The sequence below is a fragment of the Scyliorhinus canicula genome, chromosome 2, assembly GCF_902713615.1.
Source record: "Scyliorhinus canicula chromosome 2, sScyCan1.1, whole genome shotgun sequence".
NCBI classification, from domain to species: Eukaryota; Metazoa; Chordata; class Chondrichthyes; order Carcharhiniformes; family Scyliorhinidae; genus Scyliorhinus; species Scyliorhinus canicula.
Genome location: NC_052147.1, coordinates 146,703,565 through 146,726,299, shown reverse-complemented (window position 1 = coordinate 146,726,299; position 22,735 = coordinate 146,703,565).

Below are 22,735 nucleotides of genomic sequence, written 5' to 3'. Positions count from 1 at the left end.
TGTGAAGCTAATGCTCTCCATGATTTCTCCCAGGTCTATTGGTGCTTCCAGCTCTCCCCCCATCTGCCTTCCCCCACCACTTGTAGTTCCAGTCCGTCTCGGAACTGTTTCATCCCCGCGCCCCCGTTGGGGGGCTCGGAGGTGTACAGTCCCTAGTAGAGGGTCTCAAATGCCCGATTGACCTCCTTTGGCTCTGTTCCCAGTCTGCCTCTGCTATCGTTAACCTGGGCTATTTCCCTCGTGGCTGCCTGCTTTCTCAGCTAGTGAGCCAATAGGCGGCCAGCCTTGCCTCCCTGTTCGTAGAAGGTCCCCCGTGTCTGGCAGAGTTGGTACACTGCTTTCCTAGTGGACAGCAGATTAAAGTCCATTTGCAGCTTTTTCCTCTCCGCCAGCAGCCCTACGGTCGGGGCCTCGGAGTACTTTCTATCGACTTCCAGATTGGAGTCCACTAGCTGTTGCTAGGCAACCCTCTCTTCCCTATCTCTGCTTGCCTTGTAGGTTAGTATCTCTCCTCTGATCACGGCTTTCAGTGCCTCCCAAAACGTGGAGGGTGAGACCGCCCCATTTTGGTTGTTACTAATGTAATCGCCTATGGCCAGCGATATTTTTTGGCAGAAGGCCTTGTTGGTCAGGAGGTCCGTGTCCAGCCTCCATGTGGGGCACTAGGCCCGGCCTGTCTCCAACCTCACATCCATATAGTATGGAGCATGGTCGGAGATAACGATCGCGGAGTACTCCGTTCCCGCTATCCCTGGAAGCACCGATTTCCCCACTGCAAAGAAGTCGATACGGGTGTATACCTTGTGCACCTGCGAGAATAACTCCTTTTCTCCCGGGTGCAGGAACCTCCATGGGTCCACCGCCCCATCTGTTCCATGAAGCCTCCTTGCTCCCTAGCCATGCCAGATTTTTTCCCTGCTTTGGGGTTTGATCGGTTGGTCAGTGGGTCCAGCACGCAGTTAAAGTCGCCCCCCCACCCCCCCCCCCCCCCCCCCCCCCCCCCCCCCCCCCCCCCCATAATCAGTCAGTGTGTGTCAAGGTCAGGGATTTCCGCCATGGTCTTCTCCATGAATTCTGTGTCGTCCCAGTTGGGAGGGTACACATTTACCAGTACGACCGATGCCCCTTCCAGGACACTGCTGACCATGACATACCTTCTCTCTGGGTCCGTAACTGTCTTGGTTTCCATAAACCTTGTCCTTTTGCTAATTAATATTGCTCCCCCCTAGCCCTGGTCCCGTAGCATGAGTGGTACACCTGTCTCACCCAGCCCTTCCTTACCAGCAGTTGGTCCTTCTCCAGTGGCGTGCAGAGGTCTGGTGATGCCCGGGGCAAATCTTGATTGTATGCCCCCAGGACTCAAGTATAAGGCCTAATATACTGAGAAATATTTTGAGAAAGGAAAACATTTTGAATATATAAACACTGATGAAACATGAAATAAACGCTTTATTCGATTTTAATATAAATCAATCAAATTTATTAAGTTCTTTTCCCCAAATGATACCTCCTGTCACAAAACACCTGAACTACTTCACTTTTTACATCAGCTGTGAGAAATTATTTTTCAATGCTTATTAAAGCCAGGTTGGTCAGTCGCTCCTGTGACATAGAAGACCTCAGATATGTTTTTATTAATTTCAGTTTTGAAAATGACCTTTCACAGCTTGCGACTGAAAATGCGATTGTAAGCAGTAATCTGTATGAAACACACAGCGTCGGAAAGACATCCCTCCCATACTGCAATAAAGACTCCAGAGCATCTTTAGGATCAGGGGGAACTCTATTCCCTCCAGCTCGAAGGAGCATCACAAAATCAATAATTTTGTCATATATTGCAACCACATCATTGTCATAATAATTTGCAAAGTCTGAACATTCCTTTTTTAATTTCTCTCTTTCTTGTTCATCTTCAATCACTCCTGAATTCAAGTTCAGAAGAAAAGAAAATCGGTCACTGAGTCTTTGAAGACGGACACTGCAGTCTTCAATTTCAGTTTTTAATCTGTTCACAATCTCTACCATTACTCTATTCATTTCTTCTTGTGCCGTCAGTCCACTATCTCTTGCTGACTCTCCAGGCATTCTTCTTCTTCTCCTTGTTCGTGCAATTGGTATTCCCCAATTTTGACAATATTCATTGGCTAAATCTATTGCATTGTGGATAATTTCATCATTCTTCAAATTCAAGATATGAATAAGTCCTCTCAGATCACAAGAAGCTTCATGGAACCCCATTTTCGGATCCTGCAAACGTTTTGAGACTTTATCCACTGATGATAAAACTGAGTACCAAAAATTTAATAAAGCTATAAACGGGAACTGTTGAATAGAGTTCAGTAGCGATCCTGCATCAGATTTAGTTTCCCTTGAAAATTCTCCTTCCAGCAGGTGTTGAAGGCTTGCAATAACGTTGTCACACTCTTCATGGATTACTTGCACAGCATCATGGCTGGAACTCCATCTTGTGTCACACTGTCTTTTCACAGTCCGAGTGACAAATGATTTTAACACTTCCCAACGAGAAGTAGATGAAGAAAAAAAAGTAGAGTTTTTCTAGAATGCCAAAAAATGTAACAACAACAGGTTGCACCTCACTTGCATGGACACAGGCCAAATTGAGGCTGTGGTTCTCGCAGTTCACAAACACAGCTTTTGGGTTAACTTCAAGAATTTTTTGTTGAACACCTCCTCTCACTCCAGCCATAACTGCTGCGTTATCATATGCTTGACCACGACAGTCATTCATGGAAATTTTGTCTTCTTCCAATTTTTCCTGAATTTTATTTACCAGGCTGACTGCATCTTTCTTGTTGACTTGAAAAAATCCCAGAAATGTCTCCTTTATTTCTACTTTTCTGTTTTCATCAATATGAACGTAACGCAGAATTTCAGAAACCTGATCTTCATGGGCAATATCTGGAGTTGAATCCAGCATTATGCTAAAATATTTTGCGTCCTTAATTTCGGAAATTATATTTTTCTTGACAGTTTCACCAAGAAGATTGATTATTTCGTTTTGAATTCTGTTGGACAAGTAGGTGACACTTTTTGGTTTCTCTTTCCCTCTCTGCAAGTGTTTTGCTAAGATGTCATCATATTTGGCCAAAAGTCTGATTGTTGCTAGAAAGTTTCCTGTATTTTCACTGACTGTCTCCCCTGGCTCTGATAATCCAGATATTCCTTCTCCTCGATGTCCAAGATAGGCCAGATTCTGTTTTGCCAGAAAGGATATAACCTCGACAATCCGTTCAGTTATAGCTTTCCATCTTTTCTTTTCAGCAGACATTTGCTGTTGAAGTTCAGCATCTATCGTAGTTGAATGATGGAGTCGAACTACAAGGTTCAGGTATTCCCTCATGTGAGCTCTATGAGAAGGGCTTTTCTCATGGTCAGGTATTGTTGGATTTAATTTTCTCCAAGTGGAGAAACCGTCTTCCTTTCCAAAGTTTGACACAGACAACAAATGCTCCTTTGAAAACAAAAAGCAAACAAAACAGTAGCATGCTTTCCGATATGGAGAGTATAACAACCATTTTCTCTCCACAATTTCTCCGTTTGTGGAAACTTTATCAAACCACTGTTTGGAAAATGATCTCCCATCCTTCTCAGCAAATGGACCACTTCTATTCTGATATCTTTCAGGGCCATGTTGTAATATTGTCATCTTCAAATGATCTGGAATCGGTTTCTTCAAACAGCCAAAATCGCTTCTTTGCAAAAATATGCAAATATCTTCTTTATTTTCTTCACATGGATCATCATCCTGACAACGAGACTGAGGAGAGAGAGTATTATGTTCTGACCGAGCTGAATCCGTATCAGAAAAATCCTTCTCTGCACCCACATTATCTTTTACTTCTCCAGGTTCTCCTACTTCTTCTTTACTTCTTTTTATCCATGCATCTAATGCCCCTCTTTGATGGGACTCTTCTTCGACTCTGGCCCTCTTTTTTTCCTGTTCTGTGCTCCACTCGGTTGTACACAAAATACTCGTAACATTTCATTTTCTATCTCAAAAACCGTAAGACGCATGACAAAATGGGAAGAAAATGGTAAACAATCGGTCAGTTGCAGACGGATAAACCATATTTCATTTCTTTGTTCCTTCGTATCAAATTATTTCACACTGATTCTCCACTGATAATTTTGTGCAATTTATATCATAGACTTGCAAATTAGTGGTATCTGTATTCGAATATTAGCACGTTAAGGAATAAATGTCTCCTATTCCGAGATTAAATGCCATAGCAGTCCTCTGATCATCCAGGCTTCACTCTTACTACATCCCACGTAAATATTTCATTAAATATCGCCAAAAAACCTATAAAAACCGTAGTTGCACCTGTTCTAGAGCTATTCACTGACCTGAGTAGGTAAAAGAACTAATCTAGATGCACAAAAAGCTGAAGAAAAGACGAGTTATGACTCGAGGAAACGCAGGAACGAACAGCCACGTCTGCTTGTTGCTTTTGATGGTTGCACCACGTACATCATGCGCATGCGTGTGGGGGGGATGGGGAGAAGGACCATTTTCTCTAGACAGAAAGGGTACACCATGTTAAAGGAATAAAGGGCTAACAACTGCCTCTGCAGTGTGGTGAGCCTCCAAAAATTGATTTATCACCGCTGAAATTTTAAAATTACTATCTTATTTCCTTCTCTGGGGCAGCACGGTGGCCTAGTGGTTAGCACAACCGCCTCACGGAACTGAGGTCCCAGGTTCGATCCCGGCTCTGGGTCAATGTCCGTGTGGAGTTTGCACATTCTCCCCGTGTCTGCGTTGGTTTCGCCCCCACAACCCAAAAAATGTGCAGAGTAGGTGGATTGGCCACGCTAAATTGCCCCTTAATTGAAAAAAATAATTGGGTAATCTAAATTTCAAAAAAGAAATTTAAAAAAAAAAAAAAATTTTTTTTTTTTTTTCCTTCTCTGATTGGATGCCCCCATCCAATGGATGCCCGGGGCCAATGCACCGTTGCCCCCCCCCCCCCTCTGCACGCCACTGTCCTTCTCCCTCAGGTGTGTCTCTTGTAGGTAGATTATGTCTGCATTTAGGCTTCTTAGGTGGGCGAAGACTCTGGATCTTTTCACTAGGCCATTGAGTCCCCTTACATTCCAGGTAACAATCCTGGTGGGGGGGTGTCTGGGCCCTGGTCAGTCTCCTCTGTTATAAGGAAAACAACCCGAGCCTATCCAATCTCTCCTCATAGCTGCAATTTTCAAGCCGTGGCAACATTCTTTAAATCCTCTCTGCGCTCTCTCCAGAGCAATTAGATCCTTCCTGTAATGTGGTGAACAGGAATCTTCAAACAAAATCCTCTAGTCCAACAGTCCTCTGAGACCTCTGCATTCCTCCAGTTCTGACCTTTTGTGCATATTGCCAATTCCTTCATCCCAACATTGGTGGCTCTGCTTTCAGAAGCTAGTTCCGAAGCTTTGGAATTTCTTCCCTTCTGCTTCTGCAGATCTCATGCATCCTTTACGTTGCTCCACAACACCTGCCACTTTGACCACACTTTTGGTCATCTGCCCTGTTATGTCCTCATATGGCTGAGTGCCATATTGTTTTCCAAAAACCCCCTTGGGATATCATTTAATGATAAAGGTGCGACAAAAATGCAAGTTGTTCTTGACACTGCCTATATCCCTTGAAGTGATTCCCCATATACTCCAGTAAGTTCATCCAGTGAATAGCTGGGTTTGACAGACCAGGCAGATCCCTATTTTGGTGGCAGTGGAAAAGGCCTATGATTTGGAAGAGCATTGCAGGGTTAGGAGAAAGAAAAGTTAATTCCATTTGGCATCCGTCATTGCCAAAGGTTCGCACATCAGGGAGAGGACAAGCTCATGCTTTAAGTTTGACACTTGTCTGACTCCTAAGCAGCTAAACACCAACAAGGAGTTGGCAAGGAGAAAGAATAAACAAACTAAGTGGCATTGATTCATTGGTCTCTGTGAAGTCAGGCTATCTGTTACACCAAATGCACAACCTTGTACTGTCAGTCCTCCCTGACTTTGTACCGCTTCTGCAGTGAGGTAATAGATCCGTTACTTCACCAGGGAATGCTATTACCAGGAAGCACTTTGGCATTAGTTATGCTTCTTCTCTGTCTTTATTTAGATTACTTTTACTGTCACAGTACTATAACATTACCTTCACTGTGTGAATATAAGGACAAACTCAGCAGCCTGGCATCTTTTGAAAGGTTCCCTTTGATTCACTACCACTGGTGTCAATGTAATCAGTTCACTTAGAAACAGACATTGGCATGCTATGTTATGAATTCAGGCGCTGCTGTGTGCCAGGCTGATATCCTCTCAATGTGGTTATTTGACTGCTTAAAAGAATAAAATATACAGCACACAGGAGTCCATAGATTAGCCCTGTAAATATTATCTTGTCATTATCACTTTGCTGTCTTTGGGACCTTGCTGTATTCAATTTGGCAGCTGTGTTTTGTTATTTTACAACAGTGACCACAATTCACAGTGCATTAGAACCATAGAATCCATGCAACCAACAGTGCAGAACGAGGCTATTTGGCCCATCGAGTCTGCACAGACTCTCTGAAAAAGAACCCTACCTGGCCAACACCCCCGCCCTATCTACGTAACCCCATAACCCAACTTAACCAGCACTTATTTTGGACATGAAGAGGCAATTTAGCATGATCAATCCACCTAACCTGCACATCTTTGGACTGTAGGAGCAAACCCACGCAGACAGGGGGAACGTGCAAACTCTGCACAGTCACACCAAGAATTGAACCCGAGTCCCTGGAGTTGTGAGGCAGCAGTGCTAACCATTATTGGCTGTAGAACTACTTTGGGATGTAGTTAGGTTGTAAAAGGTGCTATATAACCAACGTCCGCTCTGGCGCATGGAGATGGGGCTGCTGGCAGATGAGGAGGTGGCCGAGAGGGTTCGAGGGTGTATCGAGAGGTACCTTGAGGCCAATGATAACGGGGAGGTCCGAGTGGGGAAGGTCTGGGAGGCATTGAAGGCGGTGATGAGGGGGGAATTGATCTCCATCCGAACCCATAGGGAGAGGGGGGAGCAGAGGGAGAGGGAGAGACTGATTGGTGAGATGGTGCGGGTGGATAGGAGATATGCGGAGGCCCCAGAGGAGGGATTGCTGGGGGAGAGGCGTAGCCTTCAGGCCAGATTCGACCTATTGACTACCAGAAAGGCGGAAGCTCAGTGGAGGAAAGCACAGGGGGCGGTGTATGAGTACGGGGAGAAGGCGAGCAGGATGCTGGCGCACCAGCTCCGGAAGCGAGATGCGGCCAGGGAGATTGGGGGAGTGACGGATGGGACTGGGAAGGTGGTGCGGAGGGGAGTAGATGTTAATGGGGTCTTCAGTGACTTCTATGGGGAACTGTACCGGTCGGAGCCCCCAGTGGAGGGGGGTGGAATGGGGCGCTTCTTGGACAAGCTGCGATTCCCGAGGGTGGAGGAGGAGCAGGTGGAGGGACTGGGGGCGCCAATCGAGCTGGAGGAGGTGGTCAAAGGGATAGGGAGCATGCAGTCGGGGAAGGCGCCGGGGCCGGACGGGTTTCCGGCGGAATTTTATAAAAGGTATTTGGACCTGTTGGGCCCCCTGTTGGTCCGGACCTTTAACGAGGCAAGGGAGGGGGGGGCTTTGCCCCCAACTATGTCACGGGTGCTGATTCCCTTGATTCTGAAGCGGGACAAGGACCCTCTGCAGTGCGGATCATATAGGCCGATTTCGCTGCTGAACGCCGATGCTAAGCTGTTGGCAAAGATCCTGGCCACTAGAATAGAGGATTGCGTGCCCGGGGTCATTCATGAGGACCAGACGGGCAGGGCCGGCTCAAGGCACTGGCAAATCGGGCAGTCGCCCGGGGCGCCATGTGCTAGGGGGCGGCAGAGACTCGGGTCCCGCGCATGCGCAGTTGGGCCGGTGCCAACCAGCGCATGCGCGGTGGCCGCCCTCCCCCAGGGCGGCCCCCCCGCCCACCCCCCTTGGTCACCCCCCTCGGGTCCGCCCCCCCCACCCCGCCCTCGGGTCCGCCCCCCCCGCCCCGCCCTCGGGTCCGCCCCCCACGCCCCGCCCTTGGGTCCGCCCCCCCCTGTTCCGCCCTCGCGTCCGCCCCCCCCGTCCCCGCCCCCCGTCCCTCCTTGGCCCCGCCCCCCCGTCCCTCTTCGGCCTCGGCCCCCCCTCCTCGGCCCCCCCCCCCTCGGCCCCCCCCCCCCCCAAGGGCGCCGAAGTTCAGCTTGCCCGGGGCGCCAGCAACCCTAGGGCCGGCGCTGCAGACGGGGTTTGTGAAGGTAAGGCAGTTGAATACAAACGTACGAAGGCTCCTCAACGTTATTATGATGCCGGCTGTGGAAGGGGAGGCGGAGATAGTGGTGGCATTAGATGCGGAGAAGGCCTTCGATAGGGTTGAGTGGAAGTATTTGTGGGAGGTGTTGGAGAGGTTTGGGTTTGGGGAGGGGTTTATCCGGTGGGTGAGGCTGCTCTACGAGGCCCCGATGGCGAGTGTAGCCACAAATAGGAGGAGGTCGGAGTACTTTCGGCCCCCTGTCCCCCTTGCTCTTCGCGTTGGCGATTGAGCCCCTGGCCATGGCATTGAGGGAGTCAGGGAACTGGAGGGGCCTGGTGCGGGGTGGGGAGGAGCATCGAGTGTCGCTGTACGCGGACGACCTGTTGCTGTATGTGGCGGACCCGGTGGGGGGGATGCCGGAGGTGATGAGGATTCTTAGTGAATTTGGGGGTTTCTCGGGGTATAAGTTGAACCTGGGCAAGAGTGAGGTGTTTGTGGTGCATCCGGGGATCAAGAGGAGGGGATTGGTAGGCTCCCATTGAAGCAGGCAGGGAAGAGCTTCAGGTACCTAGGGGTCCAGGTGGCGGGGAGCTGGGGGGCCCTGCACAAGCTCAACCTCACAAGGTTGGTGGAGCAGATGGAGGAGGAGTTTAAGAGGCGGGATATGTTACCGCTGTCACTGGCGGGGAGGGTGCAGTCCGTTAAGATGACGGTGCTCCCGAGGTTTTTGTTCCTGTTCCAGCGCCTTCCCATCCTTATCCTGAAGGCCTTTTTTAGGAGGGTCAACAGGAGTATCACGGGATTTGTGTGGGCGCATGGAACTCCGAGGGTTAGAAGAGTGTTCCTGGAACGAGGCAGGGATAGGGGGTGGCTGGCGTTGCCCAACTTGTGTCCAACTTTGCGTCCCTAGTAGCCCGGCGGAGGATCTTGCTCCAATGGAAGGACGCGAGGCCCCCAAACGTGGAGGCCTGGATCAATCTTATGGCGGGGTTCATTAAATTGGAGAAGGTGACATTTGCCCTGAGGGGATCAGTACAAGGGTTTTTCAGGCGGTGGCAGCCTTTCCTGGACTTCCTGGCGGAACGGTAGGGAAATAGGCCAACAGCAGCAGCAACCCGGGGGGGGGGGGGGGGGGAGAGGGAGGGAGGGAGGGAGGGAGGGAGGGGGTGAGGGAGGGAGGGAGGGGGGGAGGGAGGGGGGGAGGGAGGGAGGGAGGGAGGGAGCGAGGGAGGGGGGAGGGAGGGAGGGAGGGGGGGGAGGGAGGGAGGGAGGGGGGTGGAGGGAGGGGGGGAGGGAGGGAGGGAGGGGGGTTTGGATCGGGGGGAGGGAGAACTGTGTACATGGGTCTGTGGGATGTGGCGGGTGCTATCTCTTTCCCTTTTGTTGTTTGGGTGCTCTTTTGTTTTTTTTCCCTTTTGTTTGTAGTTGCTTTTGAAGTTGGGGGTATTGTTCTTGGGGTGTTACAGCGGTTGTTTTGTTAATAGAGTTAAGATGTTTATATTTTGTAAAAATTTCAATAAAAATTATTTTTTAAAAAAAAGGTGCTATATAATTGTTAGTTCTTTTTTCTTCAACCTTGCCACTGGGTAAGATTTGGGGGTAGAAATGAACTAACACTGAAAATGTCACGGGATTCCCCATATACGTTTAACCTGCTCCTGTTCATTGTGCTGCCAGCCACTTGTTAAAATTGTTCTGCCTGCTCTTTTAATGATTGCTGTGTGCAGTCAGTGCTCTCATGTTGTCCACTGGCTGCGCAAACCAACCTGGGGTCTCATATCATGAATGCCTGGCACCCTTAAAGGCTGCCACTCCACCTCTCAACGGGAGGTACATTGTGGCTGCAATAAATCGAAGTTTTTTCAAAAATAAATCTGGTCTGTGAAATTTTAAACAATGGCTGAACATCCAATAGGGCATGTGTTATAATTTTCAGACAATACACTGGAGGGCTTGGTTCAAGACATGTAAAGGAAGAGAGACATCCTGTATCCACAGTGGAGGCAGGAGGCCCTGTAGGCAATTGCTCAAGAGGCAGTGGGAACACTTTTTGTAGGCCAGACATGCATATGGGTTCCAGACCAGAGTCGTGACCGGGCCATGGGCTGATGACCCATGTCGCCCAGTCCAAGAAAGCTCTAAAAACCCGTACGATTGCATCAGCAGCTAAAAGAAATAATCCAGCAACTGACCTGTAGATAGTTCATGATCCTTTAAATAGCGTTGGTGGAGGATCCTTTGTTGCATTCAATGCTGTGCAAAGATGGTTGGAGTGGAGAGTTCTGGAGGCAATGCTGTTGTCAAATTATTGCACATTAATTAACATCACAACCTTTGTGCTGTGCATGCTGCTGACAAGTGTTAGGTCGTGCGCACAAATGCTTTTACCTAGATGGCATCTGGCTTATCTCCTGTCAGAATTGCGATCCCCATCCTAAATCCCCATTTTTTCAGCGAGGTTAGGTAGTTCATAACAAATAACAGTACATACATATACTCCTTGAAAAGATGTTGGTCTAGTGTTGGAGCGTTTTGAAGCCAAGTCTTGGAACAGCTTGCTGAATAAAAAGTTGTATCATGCAGGTGATCTGAGAAAGCCTACAGCTACTGCGACCTGCATTTCTGCAATCTAAATATAGCCAGGACTTTACACAGAAGCAGTGGCCCCTGTGCCCCCAGCTGTAAAGTTGGGGTGAGCCCACCTCCACAGGGCCGGGAAGCTCCCAACTGATTTTAAGGCTGTCCGGTTGTTAATTGGCTCAGGGAGAGACTTCCACCCTATCTGGAAGCAAGTCCTCACCTCTTGAGTGCCACCTACCAATCAAATGGCCATATCTCTCTAGCACCACCAAGTGCAGTGGCCACCTCTGGGACTACAGGCAATCCATAATGCCAAACAGCCATGGATCTGGAGACCCAGGTAGGTCCAAAGTTTCACTGGGGCCAAGCCGGCAAGCTTGGAAAGGAGGGTGGGAGGCTGAGTTCAGGAAGGCAAGGTGTGTGGGGGACATAGCAAAGGCACAGTGTAGACAAACACAATGTACTCAGGTCACAAAAAAACACCATTGAAAGACCATTCAAGGGACTCAATTGGTCCAAGAGTGGGCACCTCGCCCAATGCTTCCTCCACCATTGGTTAAATACCAATGGAGGCAGCACAGTGAACAGTGGATAGCACTGCTGCCTCATGCCGGCGAGGTCCCAGGTTCAATCCCGGCTCTAGATCACTGTCCGTGGGGAGGATGCACACTCTCCCCTTTTTTGAGTTGGTTTCAACCCCGCAACCATGATATCATAGTGATTAGCACAGTTGCTTCACAGCTGCACGGTCCCAAGTTCGATTCCCGGCTTCGGTCACTGTCTGTGCGGAGTCTGCACGTTCTCCCCGTGTCTGCGTGGGTTTCCTCCGGGTGTTCCGGTTTCCTCCCACAGTCCAAAGATGTGCAGGTTAGGTGGATTGGCCATGCTAAATTGCCCTTAGTGTCCATAAATTGGGGTTACTGGGTTAAGGGGATAGGGTGGAGGAGGTGTGTGCTTGAGTGCGGTGCTCTTTCCAAGGGCCGGTGCAGACTCGATGGGCCGAATGGCCTCCTTCTGTACTGTACATTTTATGATTCTATGAACCCAAAGATGTGCAGGGTAGGTGGATTGGCCACGCTAAATTGCCCCTTAATTGGAAAAAATGAATTGGGTACTCTAAATTTATTAATTTTAAAAATACCAGTGGAGACAGGTAGTGGGTAAGGTGTTGCTGCCATGCCACCCTATTTTACCCACCCCCAACCCCACCAGCTAGTTTGCTCCCAGCGAGTGGGCTGGGGGTGGTTGCCGTAAAATGCTGACTTTCGCTACTTTTATACGAGCTTCAATTAGAACAGTGATCAAATAGAATTAATATGTAGAACAAAATGTGCCAACGTTCCTGAACATAATGACATAGGCAAGACAATTTACTCAGTCAGTACCCTTTAAACAATTTCTGACTGTCAAGTCTATTTATTAGTCGGTGGCCTATTGTACAGAAATCCACTTAAAACGAAACTATTGAAAAACAACGCCCCACACCCTCATTTCCCAATCTAGCTGGAATATTAAGTGTAATCTTGGGTAAGTCGTTTTCTTTGTTAAAAAAAACAGTTCACGTTGAAATAAAATGAAAGCAATAATATAATTGGATGATCAGATTAATAGACTAAGGGCAGCACGGTGGCCTAGTGGTTAGCACAACCGCCTCACGGCGCCGAGGTCCCAGGTTCGATCCCGGCTCTGGGTCACTGTCCGTGTGGAGTTTGCACATTCTCCCCGTGTCTGCGTGGGTTTCGCCCCCACAACCCAAAAATGTGCAGAGTAGGTGGATTGGACACGCTAAATTGCCCCTTAATTGGAAAAAAATAATTGGGTAATCTAAATTTAACAAAAAAAAAAGAAAAAAAGATTAATAGACTGATTTGAAACTTACATCAACTTTGTGTCACAGCTCTAGGACTGGAATTTGCCTGTGCTACCATTTGTGATTAATGGTTATCATTGTTCACTATCATTGCTCAGTCATTGTTGTGAATTAGTAGCTATTTATGCTGCCTCAAACATGTTAAACTCCAATGCTTATTCCGAGATTGAAGTTCAGGTTTGGAAATGAGATACTGCAATGTGAAGGCATTAGAGAGGTGATGTGTTATCTGGGTTGGTCTAACATCTTCTGCAACTGGATGCAGTAAAACGAGAAACAGGCTTCCGACACAGGAGATGGTCTAACACTGTTTTATTGAACCTGTTGATTGCTGTACATAATCTGCTGTGGGTTGACACTCTATTATCCTAACTGATAACCTCCTACTGGCTTGACCAAACTAGCTCTCTATCACATGGTGATGATGTTCATTGGCCTGTGCACTGTGACTATCACCCTCGCGTGTCCTGTGAGAGAGGAAGAGCCTTATTGCCCTGTGGTGGTGTCCTGTCTGGTGATTGGTTGTTCTGTGTTGTGTGTGTTCATTGGTTATCCCGTGTGTCAATCACTGCCCGGCTGCATCTCATGATATACCTGAGTGATATTATGACATCTCCCTTTTAAAATAAATTTTGGAACGTGGCTGTATATGCATGCATAACTATGTACAAGTGGGGAATGAATGAACATATGTACATGGGAAGGTGTCTACATGCAGATACAGAGCAAACTGAACAAAATTTACAAGATTTAAGTCTATAGATTCAGTCTTTGTGGTGGGTGATGAATTCTCGTCGATCGCCGTAGAGGTGGAGGGGGGGACGCCGGCACCTGGACAGGTGGGATGGCTGCCATCTCGGTGGCCTTGTGGACAGGTGGGATCGTGCCAGATCGGTGGCCTCATGGTGCAAGATGTCCGGAGGAAGCATGATGAAATGTGGAGAAGTGTGATCGGGTGATGGACAGGGAACTTTACGCAGTGCCCTCCTGTTGCGCCGTAAAATGGAGCCAACAGCCATTTGGACAACGAAAGACCTGGGAGCAGACTGTCTGACGATAACAGCTGGGGCTGACCAACGTCCCTCAGGCAGCTGAACGCGAACAATATCGTCTGGAGCCAGCGCAGGCAGATCCGTGGTATGAGCATCATACATGATCTTTTGCTGGTCCCTGGATCGCTGCACCTTCTGCAGCACCGTGAGGTGGTTAAGGTCTGGAACATGGATGGCTGGAACAGTTGTCCTCAGGTTGCGGTTCATGAGCAACTGCCAGAGACAAACCAGTTGACAGAGGGGTTGCCCTGTATGCCAATAGCGCCAGGTTGAAATCCGAGGCTGAGTCTGCAGCCTTGCACAGCAACCACTTGACAATGTGGACCCCTTTCTCAGGTCATTTGGACTGGATGTAATGTGACTAAAATTGTAGGATCGTGCAAAGCCGGACCACTCTTGGCTGTAGAAACATGGACCGTTGTCACTCACCGTGAGCGGTATCCCATGCCTGGCAAACGTTTCTTTGCAGGCTTTGATGACGGACTTTGACGTGAGGTCTGACAGTTTCACCACTTCCAGGTAGCTGGAGAAGTAGTCGACCAGGAGCACGTAATCACACCCATTGGTGCGAAAGAGTTCTATCCGCACAATCTCGTGCTGTTGCAGCGTTTCCTTGGGCTGAGCTGGTTGAAACTTCTGGCATGCTGTGCAGTTGAGGACTGTGTTGGCAATGTCCTGGCTGATGCCAGGCCAGTAAAGTGCCTGCCGAGCTCTGCGTCGACATTTCTCAACCCCCAGGTGACCCTCATGGATCTGCCTGAGCACCATGTGTTGCATGCTTTGGGGAATGACGATTCTATCTAGTTTAAGAAGAATCCCCTCAACAACCGTCAGCTCATCCTTAAAGTTGAAGAACTGGGGGCACTGCCCCTTTTGCCAGCCATGGGCGAGGTGCTTCATCACGCGCTGCAGTAGGGGGTCTTTGGCAGTTTCTTCGCTTATTTGTATAACTCGTTCACCAGTGGCTGGGAGGTTGCTGGCACACAACTGCACCTGTGCTTCAATGTGGCGAATGAAGTCGCCCTGTTCACACTGCGTGGTGACGGATCTGGATCGGGCATCCGCGACGATCAGCTCCTTACCCAGTGTGTAGGCGAGTTCGAAGTCATATCGGCGGAGACGAAGAAGAATTCGCTGCAGCCGAGGTATCATGTCATTTAAATCCTTTTGGATTATGTGGACTAAAGGCCTGTGGTCTGTTTCCACCGTGAACTTTGGCAGGCCGTATACGTAGTCATGAAACTTGACTATTCCTGTCAAGAGACCCAAGCACTCCTTTTCGATCTGGGCATACCGTTGTTCGGTCGGAGTCATGGCCCAGGAGGCATATGCCACTGGAGCCCAGGACGAGGAGTCGTCTCGCTGGAGGAGCACCGCCCCAATGCCGTCCTGGCTTGCGTCTGTGGATATCTTGGTATCCTTGGTTGGGTCAAAGAATGCCAGTACTGGGGCTGTGGTGAGCTTCGCCTTCAGCTCAAGCCACTCTGCTTGAAGCCACTGGAACACTGTTGACTTTTTTACGAGATGCCGGAGGGCTGTGGTGTGGGATGCCATGTTGGGAATGAATTTCCCGAGAAAATTCAACATCCCGAGGAAACAGAGGACCGCCATTTTGTCCTGTGGGGTCTTCATGGTATTGATTGGCAGCACCTTGTCAGCATCAGGTTGCACACCCTGCTGTGAAATATGGTCACCCAGAAACTTGATAGCGGACCTACCAAATGAGCATTTGGCCCTGTTGAGTTGGACGCCGTTTTCATGTATCCTCTGGAAAACTTGTTTGAGGCAGGCATTGTGATCCTCGGCGTCGTGGACCAGATGATCACGTTGTCCACATAGACTCGCACCCCCTCGATGCCCTCCATCATTTGCTCCATTATGCGATGAAATACTTTGGAAGCTGATATGATACCAAAAGGCATGCGGTTGTAGCAATACCTGCCGAACGGAGTGTTAAACGTGCACAGCTTCCGACTGGACTCATCCAGCTGTATCTGCCAGCACCCACGGGAGGCGTCCAGCTTGGTAAAGAATTTGGCATGAGCCATCTCACAGGGTAACTCTTCACGCTTTGGGATCGGGTACTGCTCACGCATGATGTTGCGATTCAGGTCTTTGGGATCAATGCAAATGCGGAGTTCACCAAAGGGCTTCTTGACGCAGACCATGGATCTCACCCAGTCTATTGGTTCCGAGACCTTTGAGATGATACCCTGGTCTTGGAGCTGTCGTAGCTGCGTTTTCAGACAATCCTTGAGAAGGGCCGGCACCCGGCGCAGTGCATGGATGACTGGGATGGCATTCGGTTTGAGCAATATCTTGTAACGATATGGGAGGGTGCCCATTCCATCAAACACATTGTGGTATTGCGTGAGAATTTTGTCTATCTCAGCCTGGAGATTTACAATGGGCGAGGCAGTCGCCGGTGTCGAGGACATGGCATGCACACGCTGGACCAGATTTAGGAGTTTGCATGTGTGAGCACCGAGCAGCGATCCCTTGTCAGGCTGGACGATCTTGAATCGTAACGTCACTTTGATTGCCTTGTGAGATACACCTAGCTGACACGATCCACTGGCAGCTATGGCATTGCCATTGTAGTCAAGGAGCTGGCAGGCTGGTGGAAGAATGCTGGGTTGGTCTCGGATGCTGTCGAGGTCCAACTGTGATATGAGGTTTGCAGATGCGCCAGTGCCCAATTTAAATCGGATGCGAGACTGGTCAACCGTGACGACAGCACACCACTCGTCATCAGGATCCACAGTGAGGATTGAAAGGCAGTTTGCAGGCACGGTGGAGGCCAGCTCGCGCGTGGTGATTATGCCCACCCGATATGGAGACTCGAGGCAGTCAGCATCGGGATCCGTTGGGCTGTCGGGATCCAAATCCTGCATGCCTTGTTGTACGCAGTGGACACGTCTGCGCTGCAGCTGGGATCGCTGGCTGTTGGTTGGTGGAGCGGACCTGCATAAGGCCGCGTAATGCCCAGGCTTTCCGCACTGCAGATATCGCCTTCCTTTGGCTGGACATTGCCGCTTTAAATGGGCAGAGCCACAATTTGGACACGTCATGACGCTGACGCAGCACGTTCCGTGCGCCATCGCGCATGCACAGTGCGGTCGGCCGACTTCCGCATATGCGCATCGGGGTCTTTGGCCTTGTCGTCCACCCGGTCGTGGCGCGCATGCGTATGGACCCTGGAAAAGTGCGCGAAACGGCCACTCTCCTCGATGCTCAGGCCTTGCATTTTTGCGATGGCCTGCACCCTTTCTGCCTCGTGGGAGACTAGTTTTGCATTTTCTGCCGCCCTGAAGCGGGAGTGACGATTCCTGGCATGCTCACGGACAACGCACGTTTCGATGGCAATGGAGAGGGTCAACTGTTTGATTTTGAGGAGCTGTTCCCGCAGGGAGTCGGATTGGACCCCGAAAACGATCTGATCCCGGAACATGGAATCAGCCGTCGAGTCATAATTACATGACTGCGCTAGGATGCGGAGATGGGTCAAGAAGGACTGAAAAGGTTCATCCTTACCCTGAAGCCTCTGTTGGAAGATGTACCATTCAAAGCTCTCATTCACCTCAATGTCGCAGTGGTTGTCAAATTTCAGCAGAACCGTCTTGAACTTCGTCTTGTCTTCGCCATCGGCAAACGTGAGCGAGTTATAGATGTGGATGGCGTGGTCCCCTGCAGTCGACAGGAACAGCGCAATCTTTCGGGCATCCGATGCTGCCTCGAGGTCGGAGGCCTCGATATACAGGAGGAACTTCCGTTTGAAGACTTTCCATTTGACGCCGAGGTTGCCGGAGATCCGGAGTTGTGGAGGAGGTTGGATCTTTTCCATGCCGCTGGATGGCTGTGTGTTGGCCGTCGCAGACTCACTCGAGGTAGGTTCGTTCGAGTTAATAGTTTTCTGGTACGATGATGTGTTATCTGTGTTGGTCTAGCATCGACTGCAACTGGATGCAGTGAGACTAGAAACAGGCTTCCAACACAGGATGGTCCAACACTGTTTATTGAACCTGTTGATTGCTGTAAATAATCTGCTGTGGGTTGACACTCTCTTAACCTAACTCATAACCTCCTACTGGCTTGACCAGACTAGCTCTCTATCACATGGTGATGATGTTCATTGGCCTGTGCACTGCGACTATCTCCCCAGCTGAGTCCTATGAGAGAAAGAGAGCCTTAATGCCCTGTGGGCTTTATAGTGGTGGTGTCCTGTCTGGTGATTGGTTGTTCGGTGTCGTGTGTGTTCATTGGTTATCCAGTGTGTCAATCACGGCCTGTCTGCATCTCATAATATACATGAGTGGATATTATGACAAGAGGGTGCATATACAATTTGCGAGAATGGTTTCTGGGTCAGGAGCTTCAGTTATGTAGAAATATTGGAAAAATTGGGTCAGTTGTCCTGGAGAAGAGAAGGTTAAGAAAAGGTATTCAGAATCATGAAGGGTCTGGACAGAGTAGATGGGGAGAAACTCTGAAATGTCCAGCAGGCATCAGATCCCCCACATGGATCGAGCGATACAGATATCACTTAGATAATTGACCTGACCAATGACATAATCCAAGAGGCGCCAATGCTTTGAACTCGGATGCCTTCATGTGGGTTTTTATTTGTCCTTCTCGTGGAAGTTGGTCTTTGTTATAGCGAGATCATGCTGTTCAAACTTTGTCACCAAACAGACACCATTTGCATTGGCTTTTCTCACCCCATCTTTCCCAATGGTTCTTCCCCAGACATCAGAGTCACAGCCTAACCCAGGCACTGAGGTCCCCAGAAAGATGATTTTAAAAAGGGAGATACATCATGCTGTGGAAACTATCAAGGTATTTCCCTCTTGTCCAAAGCAGGGAAAATCCTGACACATGAAGCTGAGGAAATCCTCCCAGAGACATTGTGTGGCTTTAGACTTTCAAGAGAAACCTCTAATGTGGTGTTTGTTGCCAACCAATTTGAAGAAAAATGTTGAGAACAACACCAGGATCTCTTCATTGCAATCCTTAACCTGACCAAAGCATTTGACTCAGTAAATCAGGACGCTCTGTGAATTGTAATCCAAAAGTTTGGATGACGGCAAAGGGTGGATGTGCAAACTGACCATGACACCATGGTACAAAGTAGGGGGGCTGATATTGTAATGGTAGCAGACAGCAGAGTCAGGACATACTGTTCTCTGCAGACGTGACTGGGCGTTGCAAAGATTATGTTGCCTGCCTTGTACCAGGGTTAAAGGTACTACTTACATTTTGAAATTCATTTAGCTTTGGAGGGGAGGGATCCAATTGCTGTGGTTCCGCTGAGGGTATTTGAGATACAGAATCTCACAGGTAATAAATAACCCCTGGATTGTTATCTGAGCCACATACCAATTGAGATAGGGTCAAAAAGGTTAGCAGGTTAAATGGGCGGCTGAAAGAATGGTCTGGGAGATAGGGGGCGCGATTCTCCGATTGCGGGACAGAGTGTCCGCACTGTCGTGATCGCCGTCGCGTTTCACGACAGAGCGAAACGGGCGTGGGCAGTAGCGATTCTGCCCCCCTCAGTGGGCCAGCACGGCGCTGGAGCGGTTCACGCCGGTGAACCACTCCGCACCTTCAGGGGCTAGGCCGGCGCCGGAGTGGTTTGTGCCCCGCTAACCGGCGTTGAAGGCCATTGGCGCCGCGCCAACCGGGATCGAAGGGACTCCGCCGGCCGACGTGGGTCCGCGCATGCGCGGGAGCGTCAACGTCTGTTGACGTCATCCCTGCACATGCGCGGGGGGGGGGTTTCACCTTTGCATTGGCCATCACGGAGGCTGACATGGCCGGCGCGTAGGAAAAGAGTGCCCCCACGGCACAGGCCCGCCCGCGGATCGGTGGGCCCCGATTGCGGCCAGGCCACCGTGGGGGCACCCCCTAGGGGCCAGATCACCCTGCGCCCCCCCCAGGACCCCGGAGCCCGCCTGCGCTGCCAGGTCCCGCCGGTAAGGGACCTAGTCCAATTTACGCCGGCGGGATCTCCATAGAACGAGCGGGACTTCGGCCCATCGTGGGGCGGTCACGGTGATTCTCCGGCGGAGAATCGCGCCCAGGGGTTTAAAGTCACAGGGCACTGTCACCAGCACTGGAAAAAGAGGGGCCTGTTCCATTAGGGTTGTCCCCACTTAAACAGGGCTAGGACCATTGAATGTCTACATTGGTATATAGGGCTTTAAACTAATGAAGGGTTGGGTGAAGGTTTGCTCCGAGAAAATTCATAAAAGTGGAAATTTAAAATCAGGAAGAGAAATGTCAAGGTTGTAAAGCAGAGTTGCGAATTAGGTAAAAGTAAACAGAGTGAGTCAGGAAGGGACAGGGGCCTTTATAATTAGTGACTTTCAGGGAAAAATAGAGAAAAAACTGTAACTTGGAGACATTGGATGTGATTCAGCAGACTCAAGTTAAAGTCTGATTTCGGGTGTGTTTGGCGGGGAGTTTTCTGACGGTTACATTGACAATATCGCGGTCCATATTCAATGTCACTTTGTGGCAAAATTGAGTCCCCACGAGATTCTCAACAATACTGGCTCCCTCGCCATCTGATTCACCCAACTCGCATATCAGCAGCTCACCACTAACAAGGGGAGCTGCTTTTAAACGCTTGCTCACCACTCACTCCCAGTCAACACGCAAGCATGGTCGAGCACATACCGGCTCCTTGCTTTGGTTGCTGACCTCACAAGGCTTCTCAACACTGTAGATGAGAGGCGGGGCACCTTGTTCTCCCGAGGGAGTCAGAGGAACAGCAGCAGGATCAGCAATGCTGCCTGGGAGGCAGTGGCAGCAGCTGTCAATGCGGGCAGCATGACCAGAAGGTCTGCCATCCAATGTCAGAAGACCAACAACCTCCAGCATGCGCAAGGATAAGTTTCTACCTCTCCCCTGGCACCAGTTCCTACTGCAACCCCTCAAATTCCCAAAACCTCCCCCTCCCACACCCCCCCCGAATTGACTGGTTGACACCTTGTCCCCTCCCCACACCTGATCTTCGTGTTTGTTCCTCAGAACCCCCTAGCACCACCAGCATAACCCCTTCACATCCAGGTGCGGTGCCCACATATGCCACCTGCTATAGAACCTCCTGACCTGCGGTTACCTCGTGTCCGATTGGATAAGTCATCTGACTTTGGTGATTGTAGTGAACAAATAAATAGATTGCAGGTTCAAATTATGTTGCAGTCGCCTTAGGGGTAGCACAGTGGCGCAGTGGTTAGCTCTGCTGCTTCACGGTGCCAAGGGCCCGGGTTTGATCCTGGCCCCGGGTCACTATCCGTGTCGAGTTTGCACATTCTGCACATGTCTGCGTGGTCTTATGAGCCAGGGTTTAGAGAACACCAAAGTATATCATGGAGTTCACCTGACCCACAACGTTTAATAGATTTTGGTTATGGGGAGCACAAGGGCTCACTTTCCAGGTGTGATGCAACAGAGACCTTAAGTATTTTTAAACAAACAATGTTTATTTTATGAATCCAGTTAACATTTTATAAACACACAGTAAACAGTTTATCAACTACCAACACAGATACTCCCCCAAATATACAGTTCTCTAAAGATAATCCTTAATAACTTTCCTAACAACATCCATAAGTCAAAGACCATTTTTAACAAAGACAATAGGTTTGAATTCTCTACAGAGAACAGTTATCACTTTTAAATTATCAAGTGACCTGAAGACATTATTTAGCATGTAGAGAGAGAGATCAAAATACACCATCTTGTTTGAATGCAGCTCCCAACTGAAACAAAACCAAAAATTCTGCTACAAAACAGGTTCCAGCTCAAAACAAAAGTAAAAGCTAGAAACACAGCTCAGCTCCACCCACACAATGACATCACTGCAGCTATTTGATAAACACACTTTTCTTAAAGGGACACTTACATGACAGTGGGTCTCACTCTCACAACCCAAAGATGTGCAGGGTAGGTGGGTTGGCCATGCTAAATTGACCCTTAATAAAAATAAAAATTTAATTAAAAAGAAAAGAACCCCCTGACCCATCACAATACCCGTTCTTTGTTCCCACAGGAGAAGATAGCCCATAATAAACGGGAAAGGGCCAAGGCGGGGGGTGGGGGGGAGAATCCCAGGGATGTGAGTCCTCATCTCTTATGAGGAACGGGTCATGGCAATCGTGGGATTGCCCAAGGTGAGAGCGGTCACCGACAGCGAGGTTGGCCTGCACCAGGGAGGTGAACATCCACTGTCCCTTCACCCAGATGATCTGTCTCAAGTGAGTTGTTCATGTCAGGCAAAATGATCCTTCCTTCTCACTGACCACATGTCCATTGTCTCGCATGATGACCATCTCATGAGGCGAGCCATCCGGAGTCATACCCCTCCCACCTAGGCATAGTCCCCTAGCGAGCGCGTTTAGCCGCATGTTTCGAGTGTCGAGAAACATATGGCTATCCAACACGACTCGTGTTGAATGATGGGCCTGACCGGGGAAAGCGTGGCCATGGCCGTGGCCGTACATAGACCCGTTTCGTACAGTGTGGAGCTCCGCTCGCCGGAACTCCCCATTGTAGAGTGAGAAATGGCATCCCGATCTCCAAGGCCGCCAAACAATCCCCGACCTCCCCCCCCCCAGCCAGAACACAATATGGGAGGGTCTGCAACCCTCCCAATTCTCACACCAGGCAATCCCGGCCCGATCATACGTGTGAAAAAAATGCTAGCGTGGCACCTTGTGCAGTGCCAACCTGCCACCCTAACAGTGCCGCCTGGGCACCTTGCCAGGCTGACACCCAGGTGGCACTGCCAAGGTGCCAGGCTGGCAGTTCCAGAGTATCCAGGTGGCACCAGCAGTGCCAGGGCTTCACCCTGCTCAAAGGGCATGCAGCTGGAGGCCTCCGATCCCCTTGGAGATCCCTACGAGTGCCGTTCCATCAGGTCCCCGTTTGTGTGGAC